Source organism: Pteropus medius, unplaced genomic scaffold (assembly GCF_902729225.1).
Source record: "Pteropus medius unplaced genomic scaffold, Ma_sr-lr_union100, whole genome shotgun sequence".
NCBI classification, from domain to species: domain Eukaryota; kingdom Metazoa; phylum Chordata; class Mammalia; order Chiroptera; family Pteropodidae; genus Pteropus; species Pteropus medius.
The window spans coordinates 18,139,350-18,154,014 of NW_024349796.1; the positions used below are offsets into that span (position 1 = coordinate 18,139,350).

General features: G+C 64.1%; 1 protein-coding gene across 1 annotated transcript in view; it reads left to right on the plus strand.

Moving 5' to 3' along the window:
* The first annotated feature begins 446 nt into the window (after positions 1-446).
* NAV1 (neuron navigator 1) overlaps positions 447-14,665 on the plus strand; it is a 155,927-nt gene continuing 141,708 nt past the window's right edge. The window contains exon 1 of the mRNA XM_039883565.1: positions 447-1,067. The gene's annotated coding sequence lies outside the window, so the exon portion shown is untranslated. The remainder of the gene's footprint in view (positions 1,068-14,665) is intronic.

A 14,665-nucleotide genomic window follows, 5' to 3' on the forward strand; every position in this document is an offset into this window, starting at 1 on the left:
GGGGCTCATTCTGGCTCAGCCCCCACTGGCTGATATTGCTGGCCAAGGGATCAGAAGTCCCGGGGAGGAGGCATCTTCTGTCCCTCAACCCCGACCTCCGATCCCAGGGCCCCGGAAGTAAAGCAGCCCCGCGTTGGGCAGCTGAGAAGTCCGATCCCAATGGCCGGGTGCCCCTCTTCCGCAGGGCGCCGGCCACCTGATCGGCTCGCTCCTCCCGCAGAGCCTGGAGGCCCCCAGGCCGGGCGGCAGGGTGGGTGCCTGCACCCCGGAGAGGCTGCGCCACTCACAGGGGCCCCCCCTTCCTTCATCTCCCAGGGTCCGGTCATTTCCTCTCCCCCTCCGCCCACTCCCACGGCCCTTTAAGGAGCCGGGGCCGAGGCGGAGTCCGGAAGTGGGGGGAAGTCACGCACTTTGCTGAGCACCTACTGCCGCCCGCGCGCCGGGGCCCCCCTCCGCGCGGAGAGTCCCGGCTGGCGCCGGGCGCGGGGCGCAGGAGGGGCGGAGCCAGACGCGCGAGGAGGCCGGCGGGTCCCCTCTCCCAAAGAGCTGCGAAGCCGCGCGGCGCGAGGACGCGTGCGGGGCGGAGGCGGCGGGCCCCGGGCACAGGAAAGGCTTAATTGTGCGAAGGCTTCCGCCCTGCCAGCTCGGGCCCCAGCCGGCCACCGAGCGGCCGCCTCCCCGCGGCCGGGGGGCGGGGCGGGAAGGAGCGGGCGGAAGGGGCCAGCGGGCCGCTGTTCAGTGACCGAGCCTGGACGCGCCCGGCCTCCGCCCTCGGCGAGTTCAGCTGGCACCGCGGGAGGCGGGCGGGGCGGTCCGGCAGCCGGGCCGCGGCGCGCGCCGGGGGCAGCGGGTCAGCAGGCTCCGCCCCGGCCCCGGCCCCGGGGACGCACTTTGTTCAGGACGCGCCTCGCTCCGCATTGTGGGCCGGGGCCGGCGGCCCGAGTGCGAGCGCGCGGAGCCGGGAGGAACTTCGCCCGCGAGGAGGGGGCGCCGGTCGGCGCCACCCGGGGATGCGCGACCGTGCGCGGCGGCGGCGTGGACTCTGGGACCTGAGCGCACACGCACCGGTGAGTGGCCCGCGCGGGGTCGTCGCGGGGACGGGGCCACTGGGCGGGGCTCGGCCGGCAGGTCCCGGGAGTCGGGGACCAGCCCCGGGGAGGTGCGCGCTCGGTGCGGGGACGGCTGCGGGCGGGCGTGGGAGGGGCGCCAGAGTCACACGAGGGGAGCGGTGTGTCCCATCCAGGGGCTGAGTCACCAGGGCACCCAACTCCAACCTTCCGAGCCTCAGTTTCCCTTCCTGGGGAATCCCTGCCACTTACAGCGCGTGGAGACCCTGGAATCAGAGACAGCCAGCGCCCCGTTACCTCACGCCCCGCGCTCGTCTGCTCCAGACCAGCGGAGCGAGCCGAACCTTGGGGCAGGTGGCCTCGCGGGCGGGTCCAGCTGTTCCCCGCGCGCCGGGATGCTCGGAGGGGCGCCCCGCGCGGCTCCTCCAGCTGTGCTCTTTGGCGCGCGCCCAGGGAACGCGTTCGGGGGTCCCGGGACGGGTGGAGGAGGAGAGCTCACCTGAGCCCCTCACCTCCCCTTGACCTCAGAGCCGACAGAGACTGGTCACAGGACTAAGCATGGGGCCAGGTCGGCGGAGGGCGGAGAGGGGAGGACGCGAGTGGGGGTACGCGGGGCGCTGCGCGGGGGTGACGTCCACACAGCGGAGCGAGTGCCGCGGCCCCGGAGCCGAACACAGGAAAATCGGCCGGTGAGTCAGTGGGACTTTGTTAGGAAGGCGCAGGGCGCAGCTGGCCCCGGCTTAGGGGAAGCGCGGCCCCCCGTGATCGCCCGCTGTTTATCTGGCTTCCTGTTTCAGCCATTGGGAGACCATTGGCTCGTTCAAATCCGGGGCTGAGACGCCCGCAGCCTCGTTCGCTCCGCAAGGGCAGAGCAGTTGCCTGGGTTTTCCTCTTGTGGTGTCCTGTTCCCCACACCGGGTGTCCCCTGCAGCTCACTTACAAGGGGGCATCGACTTACACAAAGAGCCCTCCCAAGTAGGCGGAGCTGTCACTCCAGAGAGTGGAGATGCCTGTGACTCCAGCCTGCTTATGAATTTTTTATCCTGCTTCGAGTTTTGGTTGGTGTGTCTTTGGGATTAAGTTGGAAGGGCTGGGGCCGCTGTGACTGTGGTTGCCGTCCCTAAGGTGAGCGGGTGGTGAGGCAGGCTTCTAGGGGGAGTTCGCCCCCTTCGTAGATGTGCCAGCCTGTGCTGCCAGCTCCTGATGATCCGAGACAGAATAATCCCTCCCCTCCCGGCCTTTATTTTCACTTCCGTGAAGTGGAGCTGGGGAAGGTCGCCTCTGTTAGCAGCACAGGGCCGAAGCCGAGCTGACACCCGAGGCTCACGCGGACGCGGACTCAGGAGGGGCCGGGTCAGGCAAGGAAGGAAAACCGGTTCCTGCCCTTGGTTTCCCTGGGCTCCCCAGGAAGAGCCCAGAAAAGGCCCGGATGTTCAGGCCTGCCCGCCTGTGGGCACTTCAGCCCCACCGAGGACCAGGAGCGGGCAGCCCCGCTACCAGCATCCGGTTCACCTCCTCCTTTGTGCTTCAGGCCTCTCGGGGTGTCAGTGCTTGTGCCTCATCCCCCCGAAGGTGCCTTCCAGCCAGAGACCCTGTGACCGCCACAATGCCCGGCCCACAGTGGGCACTTCATAAGTGTTTGCTGAGTTGATAAAACTGGAAAAAATCTCAGTATTGCTGGGGGGCCTCCCATCCAAGGCAGGTGGCTGTTTATTCATTCTCTGGGAGCCGCGTGATTTGTCTCCAGCCAGCTCCTTTTCTCCCTCGAAACTGGTCCACGGTGGGGCTGAAGTGCCCACAGGCGGGCAGGCCTGAACATCCGGGCCTTTTCTGGGCTCTTCCTGGGGAGCCCAGGGAAACCAAGAGCAGGGACCGGTTTTCCTTCCTTGCCTGACCCGGCCCCTCCTGAGTCCGCGTCCGCGTGAGCCTCGGGTGTCAGCTCGGCTTCGGCCCGGGAGAAGGCTGACCTGGTAGAGAGAAAACCTGTCCTCCATCTTTTAGTATCTGTTTCTCTTTTCATTTTTTCCTTTCCCATCAGTGTCATTTCTCTCTTTTTTAAGGCTCTTTGGAACCGCTAAAGGGTTTGGCCTTTAAAAGAACTAGAATGTCAAAGTCAAAAGGGCCTCTTCCCCTCCCACCCCGGGCTCTGCCCTCCTCCCCCGTACAGAGAAGAGTCCCGGCTGGGCTGGGCTCGGCCACGCCGCTGGCCCCGCAGAAGCCGGCCTAGAAGGCAGGCCCTGGCTCCCCGGCCGGCCGGGGCCAGGCTCGCGCCCGTTCAGCAGAGCTCCCTGGGCTCAGCATCGCCCTCTCCCTGGTGCTTCTGCGCACAGATCCCAGCCGATCCCAGTGACGAAGCTGTTGGCAGGAGAGGACAGGGTGCGGGTAGGGAGGGCTGTGCCTGCGACAAAGCTGACTCCAGCCCGGGGCCTGGGAACAGGGAGAACTAAGAGATGTGGCAAACACTGCGTCTTTCTGGCTCCTCGTCACAAAACATAATTAAAAACACTTTTAGTCCCTTCTTCAACTGAACTTAAAAAACCCCACGGACTTTTCAAGCGAGAAGCACCCCGCTCGGCAAACGTGCTGCGTCCCCTCCACCTCCTGGGGAGGCTGACTCAGGCCGCGTTCCTCCCAGGGGCCTGGGATTTTGTTTCCCGGCTTCCTGGACTCTGGAGCCAGGAAGGGAGGCAGGATGGCGGGGCCCCGGGCCCCCGCCGACCTGCCCGTAGGTGCGCTTCCGCTGTTTACGCCTGTCCCACGCGGTCCTACGCGGTCCACACCGCCGGCGGCGCCAAATCTGTCTGCTCTACTTAATTTTAATATGAGATGCGAGCGCGGGCACGAGAAATGCAGGGCGCTGACGCGTGTGCCTTGGCGGGGACGCTCCCGCGTCGGAGGGCTGACTCTGATGCCCTCGGAAGCCCCCGAAGCTTCCGTAAATGCGCCCCTCGCCTTCATTGCCTCTTCAGATCGCTCGCTGCTGGTGCAGAGAAACGCGGCGGACGCGCGTGCTGGCCTCATAGCCAGGAACGTGGCCGAGCTTGGGGTTTCGGCTCTCGTAGGTTCTGCGTCTGGAGTCTTGGGGGTTGTCTATAGAGAGGATCGTGCCAGCTGTGAGTAGAGCGCGCTTTCCATCTTCCCTCTCGATTCGGATGCCTTTTGTTTCTTCTCGAGTGACTGCGGCGGCCACAACCTGCGGCGGAATGTGCACGTCGCGTCCTCTGCGGTCTGGGAGGGAGCCCTCCGCCTCGCAGAGCGGATGCTGATGTCGCCGCGAGCTTCTCGGCAGCGCCCGTGGCCACGCGGGGGACATTCCCTTCCGTTCCGAGGGCGTCGTGGTTTGTCAAACGATTCTTTGCTCTGCGTCCGCGGGATAGTCACGTGCGCATCGGTGCATCGCATTGATGGGTTTGCGGATGTCGAATTGCGGGCAGAAATCCCTCCGAAAGCTTTTTTTTTTTTTTTAATTTGCAAAGTTTTCTTTCCTATATTTAAAAGGACGGAAAAAAATCTGACAGTCCTAACACGCTAGGCGGGATGTTTTTCACATTTTTTTTTTTTTAGAGTTATTGTACTTCAAACGTCTAAAATCTGGGAGGTTTTTTGTGGTAAAATATACATAACATAAAATTTTTAGCCACTCTTAAGCATACATTTCGGAGGCATTAAGTACATTCCCATCGTCACGGAATCAATATCACCATCCACCTCCAGAGCTTTTTAAAGTTCCCAGACTTTGAAAGGTTGAAGTTTAGGTTCCCAGACTAAAACTTCGCACCCCGTTCCCCACTCTCCCGTCCCGACACCACCGCTCCACTTCCTGTGAGCTCCTGAAAATGGTGTAACCCCTGGCAACGCGGGGACGCGGGGGGCGTCCAGGGGTTAGAGGATCTCCTTTCCAGAGCTGGCCGGGGGCTTTGTGCCTTGCGGTCTCTCCAGGTCTGCTCGCTGCGGTCCTGGGCTCGGGGGCAGCAGGGCAGCCTCACGCGAGCCTCGCTTTCTCCTTTCTGCTCTCACTGATTCCCGGGTCCAGCCCAAGATCCGGCTTCCTGTGGTGGGGACTGCAGGTCTAGGGTCCGTTGATTTCAAAGCTCCCGCCCCGAGTCAGGTGCACCGTGAGGGTGACAGCTGCTCGCTGGTGACGCAGACGTACTGCCTGGACCCCCGGATGGGTCACGGCGTTCAGGGACGCAGTGCCCTCCCATCTGGACAGTAATAGCCATCCACTTTACACCACTTCTCTGATTTTCAAATCCGTTTGTGAATAGAATAAATGGCCAGCTTCCGCAGAGGCCAGCTGTCACAGCTGGAAAGAGCCTTCGCTGTCACGTGGCCAGGTTTTTCTTTTTTAGATTTACTGGGCCCCTCTAAACTTTCCCCCCAGGGGGCCCCTGGCTCGGACACCTCTGCTCCAGGGAACACCCAGCAACGCACTGTCGACATCATCCGCGTCTGTGTTTGGACAGCTCTTGCCCTTCCCGAATTCCTCCGGGTGTTCGTCGGTCGTGGGTGTGGTTTCCTGCCACTGGTGAATGGGCTTCACCAGAACGCCCCCCCGAGTCAAGTGGGGACCCTCAAAATAAGTGTGAGCGTGGTAGCGACACCGTCCAGTGCTGGACGCGGCTGCCATGCGCCTCCCGCCTGTCCCCTGTGCTCTCAGCAGCCCGTTCCGTTCCGCGTCTCCGTCGGGCGTGCGATGGTCAGACCTCGGGCCGTAACGTGAGCCAGACTGGGAGTCGAGGCTCAAATCCTGACTCCGCCTGTAAAGTCCTCAGCACATGATGAGCATTCGGCAAATGTCAGCAATGAAATCCTATCCCTCCATGCGTCCGTGTGACCGAGGTGGCCGTGGGCCCCTTAGAGACTCAGTTTCTCCCGCAAGAAAAGTGGAAGGAGGTGCCTTATTCCTGAGACCGTGCCCCCCACCCCGCCCCCCACGACGATTCCTACGCTGCGGGCAGTTTGGGAGATGCGGGCAGGGTGATGGCAGGAATCTGGCGAGACCGCCAGTGCTGACCGGTCCCTGGAGGGCAGTGTGGGCTCAGCCGGTACCGGCGTCCCCTGTTCCTCACACGAGTCTCCCGGGACCAGCTGCGGTCCGTCTCCGTGACGTCGGGCCCAGAATGAGGTGCAGTGTCTGGTTGCATGCTCCCTGGCCCGGGTCATCCGTAGGCCGCCACCCGTTATCAGTTAGGCATTTGTAGAGTGGCCCCGACACCCTGAGCCTGGGCTGTCACGGCGGCTGGGGACCGAAGGCACAAAGAAACTGCCTGACTGTGTCCCCGGTGTCTGCCGTCTCGCTGTGCTTTGGTGTGGCTGCTCAAGCGCAGACCAGGTCCCCGGTGGTGACGGCCGAGGCCAGCTCCTGATGCCTCTTCCCCCAGGTCACGGGCGCAGGTCCCGGGCCCGGAGGAGTGGCCGGGTTGGGTTTGTGCCAAGAGTCCAGCTGCTCGGTCTCCGCATGAAGGAAGGACAGCTGGGACGCCTGATGAGACAGTGGCGATGTGGCCTCGGCCGGGACCCACGCCCAGCAGCTGCCTGCTTGTCTCTTCTCTGGGGGGCTTCTCCACGGCCCCCGGGCCCTCTGTCCCCGAATGCCCTGTGCTGTCTGGGCTCCTGTCCCCCGCCTCCCTGGGGTCAGCTTGATGGGGGGCAGCCTCCTGGCTGGGACGGAGGCAGAGGGCAGATGTCTTGGCTTCTAGACACAGGGAAGGACAGGACAGAGGCCTGGCCCCAGGAAACTGCTCCCCACTGCCTGGCCAAGCCCAGGGGCTATCACACGGCTTCGCTACCCACCAGCCCGTGCTCGCCCCTGAGGGCCCAGGACACCGTCCCTAGATGACATGCCCACACCCCACGTCCCACAGGAAGTGTTAGCGTCTTTGTCATAGAAATTTTTTTAGAATTTTGTCGTTTTGCTTCTCGAAGTATCCGGACCTCGATGACTGGCTCCTCCTGCGTTAAAATCGGCTTTCCCGCTAACTCTGAACACTGGCACAGGGCACTGCGAAGTGAGGGAAGCCCACAGCTAGTCTCAAATGATAATGAACGTTTCTAGAGTGACATCGACATGTAAATGTTGATGCAATCGACACAATGTTACATTTTGCAGAGCGACATTGACACAATCGACACAATGTTACGTTTTGCAGAGGAACATGTAAATAGCAATGCAATCGATACAATATTATGTTTTGCAGATGTTCAAGTTCAACTAAACCTCCACCCCAAAGCCCCGGGACCCCAACCCCACCCTCCTGTCACGGCCCTTTCCCCAGGACCTTCGGTTTAGTATGTGACACCCACCATCTCAGTCACCCTTTGTGGCAGGACAAATGTTCCTCGTTCTATGGGGCTCAGAGATGCCGGGTAACTTGCCCAAAGACACACAGCTTCCTGGAATCAGGTGGGGGGGGGTCCTGACCCCTGACCTGTCCTTTCTGACCCACCCCAAGCAGCATAGGTGGGCGGTGTCTCGAATGGCCCATGGGCCTGAACTACAGACGGCATTGCCATTACCCAAGGAAACCTCGTGAGTTTTTATTATTAATTTTGCTACTGTGTTCATTTTGAACAATCCTTAAGAGTCGTCTGTTAATAAAAGCCACTGACAAGTACACCCCCAATTTCGTCACTCCTGCTAATTTTACCGAGTCAAAGCATCAAGATAAAAGTGTTACATTTTAAGTTCTGTTTCTCATTTTCTTGTCAAAGTTGAAAATAACATTCGTGCATGAATTTAGGCCAGTGTTAGGCTGGCGGTCCATTGAGACTGTGGCTTTTAGGCTGGTCTGGACCTGATAATCTGACCCTGCCTCCTTACACATTGCCTGTGATGTCCAAACCCCTCTGTCTGCCGTGACCCATCTCTTTACACAAATGTCATCACAAAGACCTGTCTGTTAGGGCCACGTCATACCTCTGAGTCATCTCCCAGCTTCCTCTCGCTGGCCATGGCCAGACAGAGATCAGAGGCCACTGGAGAGGCCCAGAGAGTGGCCACAGGGTTGGGCGGCTGTGAGTAGGTGGGAAGGGCTGTGGTGGCGCTGGCCGCAGAGACGGTGATACTTCTGCACCCACGTCCAGTCCCAGACAAAGGCGTCTGTGTGGGGGGTGGCACGGCGGGGCCAGCATGCTGATACCACTGGGGGAGGCCACCCAGAGGACAAAAATGCCACCAGGCCACGCTCGACGGGATTTAGAGCTGCAAGTGGCCTAGCTGGGTCCTGGCACACGGTCGGGCTCAGGAAAGAATGGCTCATTGCTTATGGAGGTGGCAGTAAGGGACCGGTTTGTCCTAAAGCTGAGTGACCCGCAGAGGCCCTGTCCCACATCCCCCCGGCTTGCCGAGAGGCACCTTCTTCCCTGCCGCTCCCTGACACGGGGGCTCAGGACAGGCAATGCGATGGGGTTGCCTCCTTTGGGGTCTGCATGACCTGGGTCCCTGCCACCCCGATGAGCTTCAGTGTCCCCATCTGTAACACGGGGACAGTGACACCGCCCCAGGGACCGTGAGGGTCATCCAGGAGGGTGGCACCGAGCTGATGTTAGCCACATCCTCACCCCGAGCTGATGTACTGTGCTCGGCCCTTTGAGGGTGAGGCCGAGGGTGCCGCACATGTGGCCCAGGCCTGCAGGCCACCGTGCCGGGTGGGCTTCTCCCAGAGGGTGTTCGTGCACCGGACGGGGTGGGGTGATTCCCTGCGTGAGGGTCACACGGTGGGAGGTGTGTGGCCCCCTGGGCCCCTGGGCTCCAGACTGCAGGCCCCCGGGGAGCCGGGGGACGTGGAGTGGCCTGGTGTTCTGTTTCGCCTGTCACCCGGCCCGGGCTGTTTCCGGGGCATCGTAATAGCTCGGGGCCTTGGCGGCGGGGCTGCAGAGGTGGCGAGTGTGTGCGCAGGTGGGAGGCTGGGAGAGATGAACCCAGCCCCGGGCGCCGACATGCTCGTCTCCATGGCAGTGGGCTCCAGGGAGGGCTCAGCTTGAACTTCTCAGCCAGAAAGAGCCGTGCCCAGTGGCCCGTGGGCCAGAGCCGCCTGTGCCGTTGGCTGCCGCCTGCCTCTGCGCTTCTGCCTGGGTGTCGGCAGGGCCCGAGCGAGACCCCAGGTGCAGAGACGAGGGGAAGGCGCAGGCCTCACGGCGACAGCCGCGCCCCCGCCTGCCCCCCAGTGGGGTGCGGGGCCCGTCTCTCTTCTTCTATTCTGCTGTGTTTTAATTGACGCGTAATTTGCAGACGGCCGTGGGACCTACAAGCCAGTCCAGGTCGGGAACAGCCCCCCGGCCACACTCCCCCGCTTCGGCCAGCCCCCGTCCCCAGCACGGGCCCTGGTTTGTCACGCAGACCCGCGGTGCACGGTCCGGGACTTGACGAGCCAGAGCCGCGTGCTCTGCTGCGCTTCCTCTCCACGCGGGAGCCAAGCGAGCCGGCTCGTGCCTTTCGGTTTCTGAGGTTGCGTGTACCACAGGCTGTTTGGGGGGCCCATCGACACCCTGCTTGCTCTAGGAGTCAGGCCTGCCCGGCGTCAGGAGGGTCTCCGCCAGGGTTCGAGGATGGTAGATGAGCCGGAAGTGTGGCGTCCGCACAGGGTCACCTTCTTTGTTGGGCGAAGCAGCATTTTCACAGGGCTGCGGTCGGCCCCGCCAGCTGTGTCCACCAAGGCGACCCCGGCACCCAGCACAGGAGCTGGCCCTCGGCGGGCTCCGAAGGAGGAGGCGTCAGGCAAACTGATGGCGGAGGGACAGTGGCCCCCGGGCCGACGTCACGTCCTGGCTTGCGGTGTCTGAGCCAGGACGCCCGCTGGGAAGGGAGAAAAGTGGGCTAAGTTTTCCACAAAGGACCCCCGACCTGGACGTGGGGCGGACCCCACAGGGGACAGTCGGAGAGGCGAGCCGTCTTCCGGAAGGACTTGGAGCAGTGTCACCGGGCGGTGCCTTTAACCTGCAGGGTGTCAGGTCCTCGTCTGCCCCAACAAACCCCCACACCGGGTGGCGTAAAGCAGCAGGAGTCGGTGGCCAGTTCGGGAAGCTGCAGCCCGAGGTCACAGCGTCAGCACCTTCGAACCTGGAGGGGAGGGGTCCTTCCTCGGTGCTTCCGGCGCCTGGTGTCCCCAGCGGTCCCCAGCGGTCCCCAGCGCTCTGTGGGTGCAGACGCGTCACCCCAGCCGCAGCCTCATCACAACCCGGCCGTCTTCGCCCTGCGGTCACACCTTCTCTGTGCGTGTCTCTCTCTTACAAGGACACCCTAGGTGTAAGGCCTGCCCTACTCCCGCACGACCTCTGCGGTGACCCTGTTTCCAGATCAGGCCCTGTCCTGAGATGCTGAGGGCCAGGACTGGGACGGTCCGGCCCATGCGAACAGCGCCTTGCGAGACTGACCGAGACGAAGCGTGCGAGGTCCTCTGTAGCCACAATGTGTGTGGCGAGCCGGGGTGGGTCCCTTGACTTGGGGACCCGCTCCTACCCTCACCTTTGTCCTTGTTCAAGGTCCTGCCCCCGTGTCACGCCCGTTTGGGCTCTGAGGTCACCTCCAGATCAAATCCTGCGCCTCTGGCTCTCAGTCTGGGGATTTGGGGTCTAGGGACCTGGGAGGCTGGGGGTGCTGGGGTCACTGATGGGCAAAGGAAAGCTGGGAGGGAGGCCAGCCTGAGTATCGGAAGGTGCTCCCTCTGGGCTCTGCGCCTTGTTCGGGTCCCCCACCTCCTTCCCCTGGGGGTGGGGAGCCCGGCCAGTCTTGAGCCTCTTCCCTCTGCACCCAGGGTACTGGCCCTCACCTCCGTGAGACTCTCACCCCATCCCAAGAGCCAGAGGCCTCTGTAAATAGCACCCTCAGAGCCGAAGGCCCTCTTCCTGTGCAGGAAGCCGCCGCAGGAAAAAGGTGTTTCCCAGCGAGGCCAAGGAGGGGAGGGGCGAGTGGAGACTGGGGGAGGGGTCAGTGGGCAGGTCCCGCTGCTTCTGGGGCTGGCACGGGGCTCCGCCTGGGGTCCGCCATTCAAGAGCCCATGAGAACAAGCTGCCAGTGACAAAAGCCCAGGTGGCGTCTGGCTGGGAGACAGGATTTGAGGTCACGAAGAGTCACCTTCACCAACTCACAGACCCATCCATTCATTCACTCCCTGCATGTTTGCCACTGCCTGGGACACTGCTGGGTGCTGGGGCAAGCAGGGCAGGACTCAGTGGCCAGGGGGGTGCTGAGCAAGGTGACATGGCCCCCAGTCGGAGGAGGTGCGGCAGAGGCAGCTCCGGGCGGTGGGAGGACGGGAGGGAGCTGTCACCGTGGCAGGGGCTGCGAAGGCTCCTGGAGTGAGTGCCACTGGACCACAGGAGGTCAGGGGACAGTTGGGGGCGTTCCAGGCAGTCCCATGAGACACATGGGACTGTTGGTCTCTGCTCCCCCGGCCTGGCCAGTCCCTGGGCCTCCAGGGGGGTCTCAGGAGCAGCTCTGTCTGTCCGCAGAGCTGTCCAGTCCCTGGGCCCACTCGCGGGAGGGCCACCCCTGCTGGCTGGGGGAGGTCATGGTGCGGAAGGCGGTGAGGGTCCCCGTCCACCTCGCTGAGCCCCCTGGGCGTCCTTCCCCGGCCAGCACAGAGGCCGGCCGCTGCCGTATGTGCACTGCAGGTGTCACAGGCAGGGGCCTGGACCAGCTGGCTCATCCCGGGGCGGGGACGGCCGTGCGTCCGCAGGCACCCGGGAGCCCCCTCCGTGACGCTGCCAGGCCACAGGCCCCTCAGTGCGGGGGCTGTGGTTTCTGTGAGGCGGCTCCAGGGAAGCCTTGCTGTAGCGTCCAGGTCCCTCGGTGCTCCCAGGCCACCCATGGGGACAGTGAGATGCCACCCCTCGACCCCCATCACTTGGCCAGGGCGGGTTGCGGTCTGGCGCCTTCTGGGGGTTCGGGGCCAACTTCAGCTTCTATGCCCCTCTTTCCTCTCCCCTGCATAGTGGTTTTGGCAGAAAGACACAAAATTGGAGGACGAGCCTGTCTAGTGTTTCTCGGTCCAGCCCACAGGACAGCGGTCAGGCGTGTCCTGACGCTTGTGCTTGGGACACACACGTGACGACTTAGGGAGGGGGCTCCTGAAGCCCTGGTTTCTGCAGATCACCTCCATGGGGGGTCACGCACGCAGCGGCACCCTGCCCGGAGGCCCCCAGCAGCCCCAGTACACGAGCCACAGCCCACGCTTCCTCACCTCCCCTGCAGTGACCCCACACCAGGGCCCGTCGCCCCGTCGTCCGAGGGCCACTGTGCCCACTCATTCGGGCTGGGAGCGGGGAGTGGAGGAAGCCCAGGGGCTGCAGGCTGGGGTCTGCCCCCCTCACCGTCACGGTGCTGAGGCGTGACAGACACGGTTTGTGCCAACAGGAGTGGGTGGGTGGCGAGGGCAGGGGCCGCCCCCACACGCAGCGCCAGGGGTGCCGGAGGACGGCGAAGGGCCCCTCGGGGCCGTGGAAAGGAAGCTGTCTGTGCACTGGGCAGCATCCGAGGGGGTGTGGAACCCCGTGTGTGTGGGGGGCGCAGGGGGGGCAGGAAGGAGGCCTGGCATCCAAACCACAGGCGTGAGGATGAGGTCGAGGCAGCACCGGCCCCCAGCCTCGGCCCCTTTCTGCTGTGTCCCCTCCATGCCGCCTTCTGAGAGGGGACGGGTTAACCGGGCCCGTAGGACTGGTGGGGGGTGGACGGGGCGACCCACATTGCACAGCCAGCCGCAGTCAGGCCCACGGAAGGGGCAGCCGTGCCCCACGTTGCATCCTGTCCTCGGGGACACCGGGGGCCTTGGGGACGCTGCCCTCACAGGACATGGAGACGGGCGCCTGGCGTCACCCCTCAGCATGACTGTCACCATCTGCTGCCTCGAGCCCCTGTGGGGTGGGAGGCGGGGCCCTGGCAGAGCTGGCTTTTCAGACAAGGAGAGCCTGATGGCAGTGGCCCAGGTGACGTCCAGGGACCCTGCACACAGCGGGGGAGCCGGGGGCCTTAGGAGCAGCGCGGGAGCTGGCCACCTCCCTCCCGGCGGGTTGCACTCAGACGCCCTCGGGAACTGGGTGGCGTCCATCGAGGATCGGCCCAGGGCGGCTGACGAAGGCGTGTGCGGGGTGCCTGGGCGAGGGACCCGGCTCCCCTTTGTCTGTGTCCCTGCACCTTCGCCTTGCTGCCACCAGAGGGTGCAGTTGCCCAGAGGAAGCCGCCGCCCCCGCCCTCGCCCTGCCAGGCCCCGGCATCTTTGGGGCTGGGAAGCCGGCCCCACTGTCCCCCTGTGCAGACCGGAGGCCGGGGCTAGGGCTGGGGGCACCTGCCCCTCGTGGGCCGGCCGGGTGGGGGCCTCCAGGGGCTCGTCCGCAGGGGTCTCCGTCTCTTGTTGTGGACCCCGGTTCTCGCTGTCTCCCCGCTAGGCCCTCTTCTTCAGCATGTGAAGCCCGTTCAGGGTCTCGGGGGACAGCAGGTGGAGCCGGCTGGGAGCCGTCACCGGGCAAAAGCAACGGGTCACGGGTTCTGCAGCCCGGCTGCTGCTTCCGGGACCTTCGCCCGTTTGGGCGACAAGGCCTGAGCCAGGGCAAGCCTGCCCCGGAGCAGATGGGCAGTGTCCTCACCACCGCCAGCGACCCTCACCGGGGTGGCTTGGTGCCAAGGGGGCGACATCAGAGCGAGGCTGAGATGGGGGGACCGGGCTTCCTTGCCCGCAGCAGGCCCCGAGGGGCAGGGACACAGTGAAATCCTGTCCCTGTGTCCTCAGGCCCCGGGCATTGCCTCATGGGAGGGGACCAGGACCCCTGCGTCTGGTCTGGGCCGCGGGGCGGCTCTCATCTCCCTTCGGGCGGCCCCCTTCCCGGGACGGAGAGCTCTGCGGTGTGTCCCCGAGTCCCAAGGCCGCCAAGATACCCATGGGCGACACGGAGCGGACGTGGGCTGGGGCGCCCTCCCAGCATTCTGCCGTGCTGTCCCCCGTCCCTGTCGTCACCCTTCCCGCCGTGCCTGCCTGCCCGGCCTGGGTCGCGCCCACTGGGGGTGCTCTGCACCCCCTCCTACTGAGACCCCGGTCCTTGCCTTGACCACAGAGCCCGGTGGTGGGCGGGCTCTCAGGGGTCTGACCAGCTCTGCGTCTTAAAAGGACAGTGTTGCCGGCCCACGAGTGTCCAGGTGTGGTGGTTCGTTAGTGCGCGATGGTGTCAGTGGGAAAGGCGGAGGCCGGAGAGGGTGTGCGGATCCGCCCTGCCACACGCTGCGTAGACAGAAGCAGGATGTGGGTGTGCCTCCCGTCAGTCGGGCTGTGTTGAGGGCAGGGCTGTGTCTCCCCCTCACCTGGAGCCCCCGTGAGGCTAGCGACTGTGTCCCCTCCGTTGGACAGGGCGTCCGTGTCCAGGCGCTCGGGCAGTAAGCACTGTCTCGGAGTCACACGTTCGGGGTTGGAACAGAGGCACCAAGAATGAAGGACAAGGAGTGAGAATCGCCGACGGGTGCGAGGGCAGGTGACAAATGCCACGTGCCCAGTGGGCTCCGAAAGCCACGCGTGCCCCACACTTGGTGCTGGGCGCTTGTCGGCAGAAGGTGTGTGACATGGACACATCTGGAGGGCAGATGTGGAGCCGGCTGGGGTGAGGCAGGGCCG